Source organism: Mobula hypostoma, chromosome 2, assembly GCF_963921235.1.
Source record: "Mobula hypostoma chromosome 2, sMobHyp1.1, whole genome shotgun sequence".
In the NCBI taxonomy this organism is placed as follows: domain Eukaryota; kingdom Metazoa; phylum Chordata; class Chondrichthyes; order Myliobatiformes; family Myliobatidae; genus Mobula; species Mobula hypostoma.
This window is the reverse complement of record NC_086098.1, coordinates 101,858,100-101,871,143: the sequence shown is the minus strand read 5'-3', so window position 1 is coordinate 101,871,143 and position 13,044 is coordinate 101,858,100. Positions and strand designations below refer to the sequence as shown.

The window sequence follows — 13,044 nt, the reverse complement described above, 5'->3', positions numbered from 1 at the left end:
CTATCTTCCTGGTTACATCCTCGAAAAACTCCAATAGATTAATGAAGCATGATTTGTCCTTGGTAAATCCATGCTGGCTCGGCCCAATCTTATCACTGCTATCAAGATATGCCGCTATTTCATCTTTAATAATGGACTCTAGCATCTTCCTCACTACTGGTGTTAGGCTAACAGGGCTATAGTTCTCTGTTTTCTCCCTCCCTCCTTTCTTAAGAAGTGGGATAACATTAGCCATTCGCCAATCCTCAGGAACTGATCCTGAATCTAAGGACCATTGGAAAATGATGACCAATGCATCCGCAACTTCCAGAGCCACCTCCTTTAATACCCTAGGATGCAGACCATCTGGACCTGGGGATTTGTTAGCCTTTAGTCCCATCAGTCTACTCATCACCGTTTCCTTTCTAATGTCGATCTGTTTCAGTTCCTCTGTTACCCTATGTCCTTGGCCCATCCATACATCTGGGAAATTGCTTTTGTCTTCCCCAGTGAAGATAGGTCCAAAGTACTTATTAAATTCGTCTGCCATTTCTCTGTTTCCCATAACAATTTCTCCCAATTCATTCTTCAACCCTTTTAGAAATGAAATTAAGTGTATTAGCCACTTATCACCTATATTCCGGTTGTGATTAACACCCCCCATCCCCCCCGAACAGAATCGCCAAAAACGATTTGTAGAAAAAAATCAGGACGTACATGCATGTGCAAGTCGTGCAAGTCACGCATGCACACTGGTGCTCGCGCGAGGCTTCATTGTCATTGTAGTCATTCTCGAGGTAAATACAACGTATTTGACTGCTACTTTTGTCCATCAGCAACCCTACCACTACCCCCTCCCCCCCGGGACGGCTGGTCCGCAAGGATGTTGTCAATATTAAACCGGTCCGCAGTGCAAAAAAGGTTGGGGATCCCTGATCTATCTTATTTATCTTATTACAAATACTCCATACATTCAGATCAACAGCCTTGCACTTCAACATTTTGCACTTTTTCCTTCAAATTTACTTCCCACTGCAATTCTTTTCTAATTACAGAAACAACATCTAGGAGATAATTTGTTTGCAAGGAGCACCTGGTAATAAAATTCACCAACTTCATTAAAGATCAGTCGGCTGTTTAATCACCAACTCACGTAATGAAATGAGATTTCCTCTGACCTTTTATGTAGTTATGAATATTATGGGATTCATTCTGCAATTAGATTGTCATAACACTTTGAAATTAGCAAACATTTGACAACGTGGGCCAAAATATCACTGGATTGAAAGTACTTTGAGATAAAGACATACAATGTGTTTTGATGTCAAATTAATTGTTGTGGAAGGAAAATAAGTATTTCTTCTGAGCAAATACTATTTTAAAATATTTAACCCTATAACCATATAACACTTACAGCATGGAAACAGGCCATCTCGGCCCTTCTAGTCCATGCGGAACTCTTACTCTCACCTAGTCCCACAGACCTGCACTCAGCCCATACCCCTCCATTCCTTTCCGTCCATATAGTGGTCCAATTTAACTTCAAACAACAACATCGAACCTGCCTAAACCACTTCTGCTGGAAGCTCATTCCACACAGCTACCACTCTCTGAGTAAAGAAGTTCCCCCTCATGTTACCCCTAAACTTTTGCCCTTTAACTCTCAACTCATGTCCTCTTGTTTGAATCTCTCCCACTCTCAATGGAAAAAGCCTATTCACGTCAACTCTATCTATCCCCCTCATAATTTTAAATACCTCTATCAAGTCCCCCCTCAACCTTCTACGTTCCAAAGAACTTACCCAAGATTTTTCTCATGTCCTCTGTCAAAGAATATTATTCAAGCCAAATACTGCAAGTATGCATAACATGGCTATATCTGGCTCAGGTATTAAAATACAGAGGAGATAGCACTTACTCTTGATTTGGTAAAATTAACAAATGTTAGCCAACAATGGCAAAATATCACTATTTAAGTAAGTCTTTTTTTGAATCTTTAAGGCAAAAGGTTACTGTTTGATAAGTATCCCTGCAGGAAAAAGAATCTCAAGGTTGTATGTGGTGATATGTCTATACTCTGATTATAAATTGTACTTTGGACTTTGAACTTTCAAGTTCTAGGTATCAAAGAAGTCTGTCTGAGGCTATGGTGGGATATCATGCAGCTAGAACGTTGGGTACAGTTGTGGCTGATGGAATTTAATTCTGTCAGATTTGAGTGAATGTGTTTTGGGGAGATCAAGTTCTTGTAAGAAAAATAGCTGGGACCATAGGAGTCTGTGGTGGCCAGTGCTATCATGTTTGCTGTTGTGTTCTCGGGCAGCAGGCTGAGGGTAGCAGACACCAACAGAATCAACAAACTCATTTGTAAGGCCCATGATGTTGTGGGGATGGAACTGGACTCTCTGACAGTGGTGTCTGAAAAGAGGATGCTGTCTAAGTTGCATGCCATCTTGGACAATGTCTCCCATACACTACATAATGTACTGGTTGGGCACAGGAGTACATGCAGCCAGAGACTCATTCCACCGAGATGCAATATGAGTGTCATAGGAAGTCATTCCTGCCTGTGGCTATCAAACTTTACAACTCCTCCCTTGGAGGGTCAGACGCTCTGAGCCAATAGGCTGGTCCTGGACTTATTTCCATCTGGCATAATTTACATTTTATTATTTAATTATTTATGGTTTTATATTGCTATATTTATACTATATTCTTGGTTAGTGCAACTATAATGAAACCTAATTTCCCTTGGGATCAATAAAGTATGTCTATCTATCTATTTATGTACAGGGGGACTTTGGCGTGCAAGTTCATTGTTCCCTAAAAGTGATAATGCAAGCAGATAGGGCAGAGAAATAAGCCTAGGTTTTCTTGCCTTCATAGACTGAAGCATTCAATATAAAAGTTGTATTGTCATTTAGAAGTAGCACAAAAGATTGTTGGTCCACCTTGAGAGAACTGCGTATAGTTTTGGTCACTGTACTACATGAAGAGCATAGCTATAGAAAATGCAGAAAACTTTTAGCAGGATGTTGCTTGGAATGGATGGCCGTAGTTATAAAGAGAGATTAGATACGTTAGGATTATTTTCACTGAAACATACTCTCCGAGGCTGATGAGTAATCTTATAGAAGCTTGTACAATTATAAGACACATACTGTGGATAGTCAGCATCTTTTTCCCAAGGTAGTCAAATCTTGAAATAGAATCTACATGTTTAAGGTGAGAAGTGAGAAATTTTAATGAGATTTGAATAGTAATTTTGTTATACAGAGGGCGGTGAATATCTAGATAGAGCTGCCATGGGAAGTAGTGGAGGCAGACACAGTTGCAACACTTAAAAAGTGTTTGGACATTTACTTCAACTAAAGCGTAGCAGAGTATGGGCCTAAAGCAGGCATATAGGATTAGAATAGATTGGCGCAAACAAGATAGGCCAAAAAAGGCCCATTTCTGTTCCAATGATTAATGAATGAAGGAGGAAGAGAAGTGTTCCTTCTTAATGGCTTTCAAATAATTACATTACTTACTTCTGTTACGTAAACGGCAACAATGAAAATTAATCGAGACTGGGCAACCGAATATTTATTAAACACGTATAAACGATAAGGAAAAAAAAAGGAAAACTTTGACCGGAGGTTAAACAGGTACGCAGCCGTTCATCAACTCCACTCGGCTTTGGTTCTTAAAGCGTTAAATGTGTAAACAGTTCTTAAAGCAATACAGTCAGATATAGTTCTTACAGCGATAACTTCAAAAGTCCAACAGTTTTACACGTTCAATCGGGAGACACTTCTCTGGAGAAGGATTTCTTCACCGACGCACCTTTACTGCTGGTTCCGTCCACAGGATTCCTGATGCTGAAATTAAACAGTTTAAATCGACTGACCTTAAATTCCTTTTCGAGAGAGAGCCTTTTTGCATGAACTCATTGCGCTATTGCAAGAGGTATCTCAATGCAGGTTCTCTTCAACGAAGACTCAATAAGGTCGATCCTTTATTAAACTGCCAAACGATGCCGACTTCTCTCGATCCTTCACTTCGATGAATTCTTCACTCTCCCTTCAAAACTGTCGGAATTGAGTAAATTGGCACTTCCAGCCACAAATTTCCAGTCCAATTACAATATCTTGTAAGAGAACGCACCTTCCGTTTTAAAAATGAAACTGCATCACAAAAACAAACACGCAACAGAAACGAAGGCATAACACATTCTACCTGGAAATCTACAAACTCAAAAAACCCACTGCGTCACCTGAGTCGACCCTTATATAGTCACGGGGGGGGGGGGGCACATGTCATCACGTGACCTCACATCAGTGGGAAAATCACATCAGGTGACCTCCAAAAGACCATTACAGCATTCTCACAAAAAAACAGATCTCCTTGAGCAGGTAACACTTCTAATAATTATATTGCATTAACATCTCACTCAGTGCTCATTTCCCAAATTAAATTCTATTTTGTGGTCATTTTTTGAATTGTACTGTTTCTAACAGTAGTGAGATATGGGATTCAAGATATACTGTGCATGACAGACTAGTTCTTTTAACTACAAATCTTGTCACACCAAGATAAAAGGAGACGTTGTAGTCTGCTTGTTGTACTCCCTAAAGCCAGATTAAAGGGCAGTAATAGAAACATCTCCACTTCTCTTGAATCCTGAAATTAAAGGTATTGTCCTGTCACTTTTTGTGTTTAAGTAACTGGATGACACCATTTATCCTTCCTTCAAGTGATATTAGATTATCTAGTGACTCGGGATAGAAGGTAGTCATATGAATTTTGTTCCTTCTTGCATGAGGAGGAGATAGTTAAGTAATGTTCCTTATAATTGGATAAAAAGATTTTGAACTAATTTGTGCCCATTTTACTTGGGAGAGAAAGGATTGGATGATGTACATGAAACATACTAAACAGCAGGAGCTGTTCGTCTAAGAGTCTTGGGACTAATGATGAAAACCTTGAGTGAGAAAAAGAGAGAGTGTCAGGTACCGTGAAAAATATTGATCTTGGCAGATATTCAAAAGAGCCTTGTAGCCTCATGGTGAAAGTGGAGACTTTTGGAGGAGCCAGCAGTTAACTGACTTAGGAGGCTCAAATTACTTCTGTTGTAGCTCTGCTAAATGTCACCATTGACAGGATTGCTACTTTGCAAGCAAAAATGATCAGTGATGTTTTTGGGTGAGTTGGTGATGTACATGCAGCACTCCTAGCTAATAATGGCAGGGGTACCACCTTCCTTGGCCATTCTAAGTGCCTCAGTGCAAATTGCTACTGTCACAAGGCTTGGCTGTTATCCTCTAATGTCTAAAGGCATATTGATGTCTTCACAAGCAAGTCTTGCAAGTCCCCAGAATGGAGCTGTTATTATCTACAAACTTGCAGTTTCTGTGATAGCCCTTCAGTTGTGGCCTTGCACAGATGACGTAGAGAGAGTGACTGCAGATAAGATATAGTATCGCATTGGCCAAAAACCAGCAACCTTTCCATTCTATAGGCAGTCATGGATATGCCTGATGCCACACGCCCTGGACTTCCCAATAAGGGGTCAAGGGTTGGTGAAGAAGGCTGTGTGTTATTAAATCAACATACACAATTTTCTTTTGTGATAGTACCTTCCCATTGGCAGGTACACTCTTCACCTTTCCTTTGCCTCATTAGGGTCAAAGGGTATGGTGATAAAGTTCTGTTATACGAAGGTAGACATTACCCATCTAAGTTGGTTCCCACTTGCTGAAGGATAGTATACATCTCTCCTTCAGACTGTAGCCCGATGCTCCAATCTCATCTCCTAATACTACTAGTATTGTGGCTCATTAATTGTTCACCAGTTTCCTCCCCTATGACTTAAATGCTGCTGTGTGTTCCTGGTCTTATTATTCAGATGGCACCAAGCTTCCATTTTGGAAAAAGTAAAAAAGGCTGTGTACCAAGTGAACACACTCAGCTGAATGCTTGGGCACACTAGAACATATTCAGCAACTCAGCTGATTAGAGCACAGAGCATATTCCTAATTAAGAATTAGAAAGGTATTATAATTCAAATCCATGCTCATGTTCTTGTTACTTCAGACTATACAAAGGAGAGCTTATTCTTTCAAGGACCTTGCTTTGTACGGGTATGCATACCAGGCACATACTGTCCTAACCATTGCCATGGCACAGCTTCCATCTGCTCATTGTTTTGAATCAAATACAAGGAACACAGTGATTGCACTTCCAAAACATTGAAGAGCATTACATGCAGTTCAGTGTTAATCATTGAGGAAACCCATCAAGAATCCAGCCCAATCTCATAGACAAATTCTTTTTGAATTTCTAGCATTTTTTCCTTCACCACATTACACCAGGTGACAAAGGCATTATAAAGCTCTTGATGTTATTAGACAGATGTTTCACAGTGACACTACATCCTGGTTGTTGACAGCACGCAGAACTTCATAATCCATTAAATGCTCATTATTACTGGTGATAACACCAATGGTACTCAAAAGTTCAAATTTATTATCAAAATACATTTATGCCACCATATGCGACCTGGGATTCAATATCTTGTGAGCAATCACAGTAAATACAAAAACCACAATAGAATCAATGAAAGACCACACCCAATAGGATGGACAACAAATATAAACAAAAAAAACCCACAAACAACAAACTGTAAATACAAAAAGAAAGAGAATGGGGAAAAAAGATGTACCCTTAAAAATGTATCTAGAACATCTTCAAGGAGTGCCTCAGAAAGGTGGTGTCCATCATAAAGGGCCTCCACCACCCAGGACATGCCCTCTTCTCGTTGCTACTATCAGGAAGGAGGTACAGAAGCCTAAATGCACACACTCAATGATTCAGGATCAGCTTCTTCCCCTCTGCCATTTGCTTCCTAAATGGACATTGAACCTATGAACAAATAAGAGAAAATCTGCAGATGTTAGAAATCTACTCCTCAGCTTTTTTCCTTCCGAAGGGTCTCGGCCCGAAATGTTGACCGTGTTCTTTTCCATAGATGCTGTCTGGCCTGCTGAGTTCTTCCTGCATTTGTGTGTGTTGATTGAACCTATGAACACTAACTCACTTTTTTTTAAATTTCCTATATATTTGCACTACTTATTTGACTATTTTATATATGTATTTACTGTCATTCATAGTTTTTCCTCTCTCTGTTATGTATTGTACTGCTGCTGCAAAGTTAACAGATTTCACAACATATGCCGGTGATAATAAACCTGATTCTGAAAATAATAATAAATAAGCAAGCACCAAATATCAAGAACATGAGATGAAGAGTCCTTGGAGGTGAGTGCATAGGTTGTGAGAACAGTGATGGGTGAGTGAAGTCAAGTGAAGTTATCCCCTCTGCTTCAAGTGCCTGATAGTTGAGGGGTAATTACTGTTCCTGAACCTAGTGGTGTAGGCTCTGAGGCACCTGTGCTTTTTTCCTGATGGCAGCAGTGAGAAGAGAGCCTACGTGGTGGAGTTCCTTGAGAGATGCTGTTTCCTGTGACAGTGCTCTATAAAAATGTGCTCAGTGCTGGGGAGGGCTTTACCCATGATGAGCTGGGCCTTATCCTCATCTTTTTGTAGGCTTTTCCATCCAAGGGCATTGGTGTTTCCATACCAAGCTGTGATGCAACCAGTCATATACTATCCACTGCAGATGTATCTGCCTGTCAAAGTTTTAGATGACATGCCGAATCTTCGCAAACTGCTAAGAAAGTGGAGACACTGCTGCACTTTCTTCATAATGGCCCTTACAAGCTGGACCCAGACTGATCCTCTGGAATGACAACACTGAGGAATTTAGAGTTGCTGACCCGCTCCACTTGCGATCCCCCACTGAGGACAGGCTCAGGGATCTCCATTTCCTCCTCCTGAAGTAAATAATCATCTCCTTGGTCTTGCTGACATTGAGTCAGATGTTGTGATTGTGGCATCACTCAGCCAGAGTTTCAATCTCCCTCCAATATGGTGGTTCATTGGCAAACTTAAATATGGCATTGGAGCTATGGCTAGCCTCATAGTCATAAGTATAAAGTGAGTTGAGAAAATTAATACTGTCATCAAATGAAGGTAGCTCATTTTGTGTGCCAGAAAATCTGATAACATGAGCAATGCTGGAGTTCAGTTAATTTCACACAATCTCAAAGCGAGATAAGTTCTTTATATCTCAGTAAACTAACTAGTTGTGAAGAGCCATGATTTTATATACTGTAGGTAGGTTGCATTGTAGTGGTTATAGCAATCCTTATAGCCTGCAGTGTATGTATTTCAGTATATTACAAGAAAGATGTTAGTATTTGTTGGAGAGTTTATGGAAAAAAATAAAGATTTTATAGATAATAGCTTTGAGGCAGCATGTTCAAATATTGTAACTGTAAAGTCTAAGTGTTGTATTCAAATTTGGTAGTTTGCATGATTGTTTATGAGATAGAATTTAATGTTGAGATCCACAGTTTGAGTTAAATCAGATTGAAGAATTTTGATGGAAGACAAACTTTATTTCCTATAGTATATACTGTTAATGATGGACAAAAGAGACTAGCCAACTCTTTTGGAAAACTTGGTGAAAGCTTGACAAATAGAAATTATTCCACTCTAGATCTGAAGTTTTGCTGGCAGCATACTTTGCAGTCTCAGCTTTATTTATAATGTGGGCTGAGAAAGCAGGTAATCCTCTGCCTGCTGCTTTGTAGCTCAGTAAAGAATGTTTGCCTTCACTGTTGCTTTTCATCAGGCTCTTGACATTAGCTGAGACTGCTGTGTGTTGGCAAATGTATCGTGCTCCCACTTTTCCTGCTCTTCTGAGGTATTCTTCTTGAACTTTGGCCAGCAAGGGCTCTGCACTGTTGTTAACTAACTAAGCACATGAAACAGAAAATAGTAAAAACAACATGGTCACAAAGCAACTCTTATGAAGAGAACTGAATACCATCTTCAGCATGCCTATGGAATTCTCTATTAGGCTAATGTGAAATGGATGATTTTATCTTTCTTAGAGACTCCAAAACCTGTATCAGTGTGAGAATTTATGACACTATATGAGCCTTGTCTCTGAGCTTCCATCCATACAGTCTATGTCCAATAAAAAAGAGTTGTCCAGTCTAATCCTGCCTCCAGCATGAAGTCTACAGCCCTGCAAATCACTGCTCTTCAAACATACACCCAAGTATTTTTGAAACCTGATAAAGGTTTCTGACTCCATACTTTCAAAGTTCAAAGTACTTATATGTCACCAAAAACAACCCTGAGATTCATCTTCTTGCAGGAATACTCATTAAAACCATAGCAGAATAATAACCATAATAGAATCAATGAAAAACTGCACCAACTTGGGCATGTAACCAACGTGCTAAAGACAACAAACTCTGCAAATACAAAAAGAAAGAAACAATAATAGTAAATAAACAATGAATATCAAGAACATGAGATGAAGAGTCCTTGAAAGTCATTCCATAGGTTGCGGGAACATTGACTGGGCAAGTGAAGTTGAGTGAAGTTATTCCCTTTGGTTCAAGGGCTTGATGGTTGAGGGGTCATAACTGTTCCTGAACCTGGTGGTGTAAGAGCTGAGGCTCCTGTATCATCTTCCTGATGACAGCAGTAGGAAGAGAGCATGCGCTGGCTAGTGGGGGTCTTTGATAATGTACGCCGCTTTCCTGTGACAATGCTTCAGGTAGATGTGCTCAGTGGTGGAGAGGGCTTTACCCAAGATAGACTGGGTCGTATCATCAATTTCGTGGGATTTTCAGTTCAAGGAAATTGGTGTTTCCGTACCAGGCTGTATTGAAGCCAGTCAATATACTCTCTCCCAATATAATTTCAGGTGTGAGATCCAAATTTTTACTATCCAATAGATTAAGAAAAAATCTCTTCCTTTTTGTTACAAGTTCCTTTCAATCTCCTGTTTTGACTACATAGAATCAAAAAGTGATACAGCTGAGCCCACAGAGTCAAAGAACATTTCAAAGTACATTTATTATCAAACTATGTATGCAGTATACAACTCTAAAAGTCATCTTCCCCACAGACAGTTACAAAACAAAGAAGAACCATGGAACCAACCTGTTCAAAGAAAATCATCAAACATCAAACCCTCCTACCCCCGCATGCAAAAAACAACACGAACAGCAAAAAAAATGAGCGATGACGTAGAATATAAAATACAAAATCTAAAGGCATATTTCAGTATAGCTCGGCTCAGTGTTCATTATCTGCAGGCCGTCTTGATTGAAAAATCGCCAAAAAGTAGTAACAAAAAAGAGCGACGAGAACTAGAAACTAGAACAGGTCATAAACCTGAATTAGAGTCCAAATCTACAATCCAGGTTGATTAAAACTTGCTTTGGTTTCAGGGAGAGGGAGTTGACTCGAATGCAATGACCTTACCTCGGGAACAGAGTGCAAGAGACTTCCAGACACAGACACCTTCCTCCGGCTGCAGAGAGTGACAGGCTGATAGATGGTGCTGTACACTCGCTCGCCTTCTGCACTGACCTGATGATTTCAATCTTCCCCTACACTTTAATTGGTGAGAGATGCAGTCAATCATGGATCTGCACTAACTATGAACCTGAGCAGGAGATATAGTTATGGAGTCATACAGAATGGAAACTAGTCTTTGGGCCATGGAGTCAGCCACGCATTTAAACTAATCCTATATTAATCTTATTTTATTCTTCCAGCGTTCTCATCAACTATCCGATTTTACCACTCACTTATGTATTAAAGCCATTGTAGCTTTTTAAGCCAGTTAACCTCTCAATCTATGTTTATGCTTGGGTGGGTGGAAATTCATAAGGACAGGAGACCAGTGGGCATTATCCACTAACTTGCATGGCTCCCAGTGTATCTTCACTTGTATGATGTAGTTGGAAAACATGCTGATGTGTAAACTAAAGAAAGGATAGAAAATCTGTGCTGGAAAACTGAAATACAACTGAAAATTCTGAAAATGACCAAAAAATTAGGCAGCATCTATGGAAAGAGAAATAAAGTTAATTTTTCAAATCTTTCTTTCTCTCAGAGTCATAAATCTTTGGACAAAATCCAGAAGTATTTAAACTGGAAGGAAAACAAAGAATACAGTGAGAGAGTGGAAAAATAGATAAAGCCAAGATTGAATCAGCCATGATGTCATTGAATGGAGGAGCAGATTCAAGGAGCTAACTGGCCAATTCTTGCTTCTTACATTCAGCTGAATACTGGAACAAGCACTGTGAATGTTGGAAAGAACTTGTGCGGTCAACAATAGTTTTGTGAAGGAGCCTGACCACCAGAGTGCCTGTCTAAATTACAAAAACACCCAAGAAATTCTATTTTCTAATGAATCTGTTTGAAGCTAATTATAATATAAAGCTTCCACTTCATTCTAGGTTGTTTCATATCAACTTTGGCGTTAGATGAACATTAATATCATGAAGGGTCTGCCTGACAGCAGGCCTGCTGACAGGAATTATGCAGGAAGTGTCCAGTTTAGTTTTCATGATTTCAACTGGAATATCTAATGATAAATCACAATTGAACCTCATAGCTTCCAACAAGTGAACTGAATTGAATTGAACTGACTTTATTACTTACATCCTTCATACACATGAGGAGTAAAAATCTGTACATAACTTCTCCAACTAAATGTGCAATGTGTAATTTATAGTAATTTGTAATAAATAGTATGTACAACAGGACAGTCAATATAACATAGAAATACAATTATATCAGCATGAACGAATCAGTCTGATAGCCTGATGGAAGAAGCTGTCCTGGAGTCTGTTGGTCCAGGCTTTCATGCTGCTGCACCATTTCTCGATGGTAGCAGCTGGATCAGTTTGTGGTTGGGATGAATCGGGACCCCAATGATCCTTCAGACCCTTTTTACACACCTGTCTTTGTAAACGTCCTGAATAGTGGGAAGTTCACATCTACAGATGCGCTGGGCTGTCGGCAGCACTCTCTGCAGAGTCCTGCGATTGAAGGAAGTACAGCTCCCATTCCAGGCAGTGATGCAGCCAGTCAGGATGCTCTCAATTGTGCCCCTGTAGATAGTTCTTAGGATTTGGGGGCCCATACCAAACTTTTTCAACTGTCTGAGGTGAAAGAGGCACTGTTGTGCATTTTTCACCACACACCCGGTATGTACAGACCACGTGAGATCCTCGATGATGTGTATGCCAAGGAACTTAAAGCAGTTCACCTTCTCAACCCCAGATCCATTGATGTCAATAGGGGTTAGCCTGACTCTATTCCTCTTGTAGTTCACAACCAGCTCCTTTGTTTTTGAAACATTGAGGGAGAGGTTGTTTTCTTGACAGCACTGTGTCAGGGTGATGACTTCTTCTCTGTAGACTGCCTAATTATTATTTGAGATTAGGCCAATCAGTGTAGTGCCATCAGCAAATTTCATTAGCAGATTGGAGCTGTGGGTGGTAACACAGTCATGGGTATACAGAGGGTAAAGGAGGAGACTGAGTACACATCCCTGAGGGGAACCTGTGTTGAGCGTCAGAGGGGCGGAGGTGAGGGAGCCCACTCTTACCACGTGCCGGAAATCTGACAGGAAGTCCAGGATCCCGCTACACAAGGCAGGGTGAAGGCCAAGGTCTCTGAGCTTCTTGTCTGCAGGGAATTATGGTGTTGAATGCTGAACTGTAGTCCAAGAACAGCATCCTTCTCCAGATGTGTAAGGACAGTGTGTAGAGCTGTGACTATTGCATCATCTGTCGATTAGTTGTGTCAGTAGGCAAATTGTAGGGGGTCCAGTCCTTGACCAGCATTTGCTTATTATGAGTGCGACAGGACCCCAGTTGTTCAGTCATGTTACCATGGTCTTTTTAGGTACAGGAATAATGGTGGATGTTTTGAAGCAGGAGGGCACTCTACACTGGGAAAGGGAGAGATTAAAAATATCTGTAAACACATCTGCCAGTTGTGTTGCGCACATCTTGAGTATCCGCCCCTAGATGCCATCCGATCCCGCAGCTTTGCGGCTGTCCACTCACTGGAAACACCTGCATACTTCAGCCTCAGAGGTGACCAAGCTGTAGGTCTCTTTGGCAGCTCTCCTCA

The 13,044-nt window shown here is 40.4% G+C and overlaps 1 long non-coding RNA gene across 1 annotated transcript in view; it reads left to right on the top strand.

Moving 5' to 3' along the window:
• The window catches only part of LOC134342321 (uncharacterized), a 36,217-nt gene extending 24,940 nt beyond the window's left edge, over positions 1 to 11,277 (top strand). Inside the window, exons 2-3 of the long non-coding RNA XR_010016998.1 lie at positions 10,338 to 10,513; positions 11,009 to 11,277. This is a non-coding gene — a long non-coding RNA (uncharacterized LOC134342321). The remainder of the gene's footprint in view (positions 1 to 10,337; positions 10,514 to 11,008) is intronic.
• Positions 11,278 to 13,044: the final 1,767 nt, after the last annotated feature.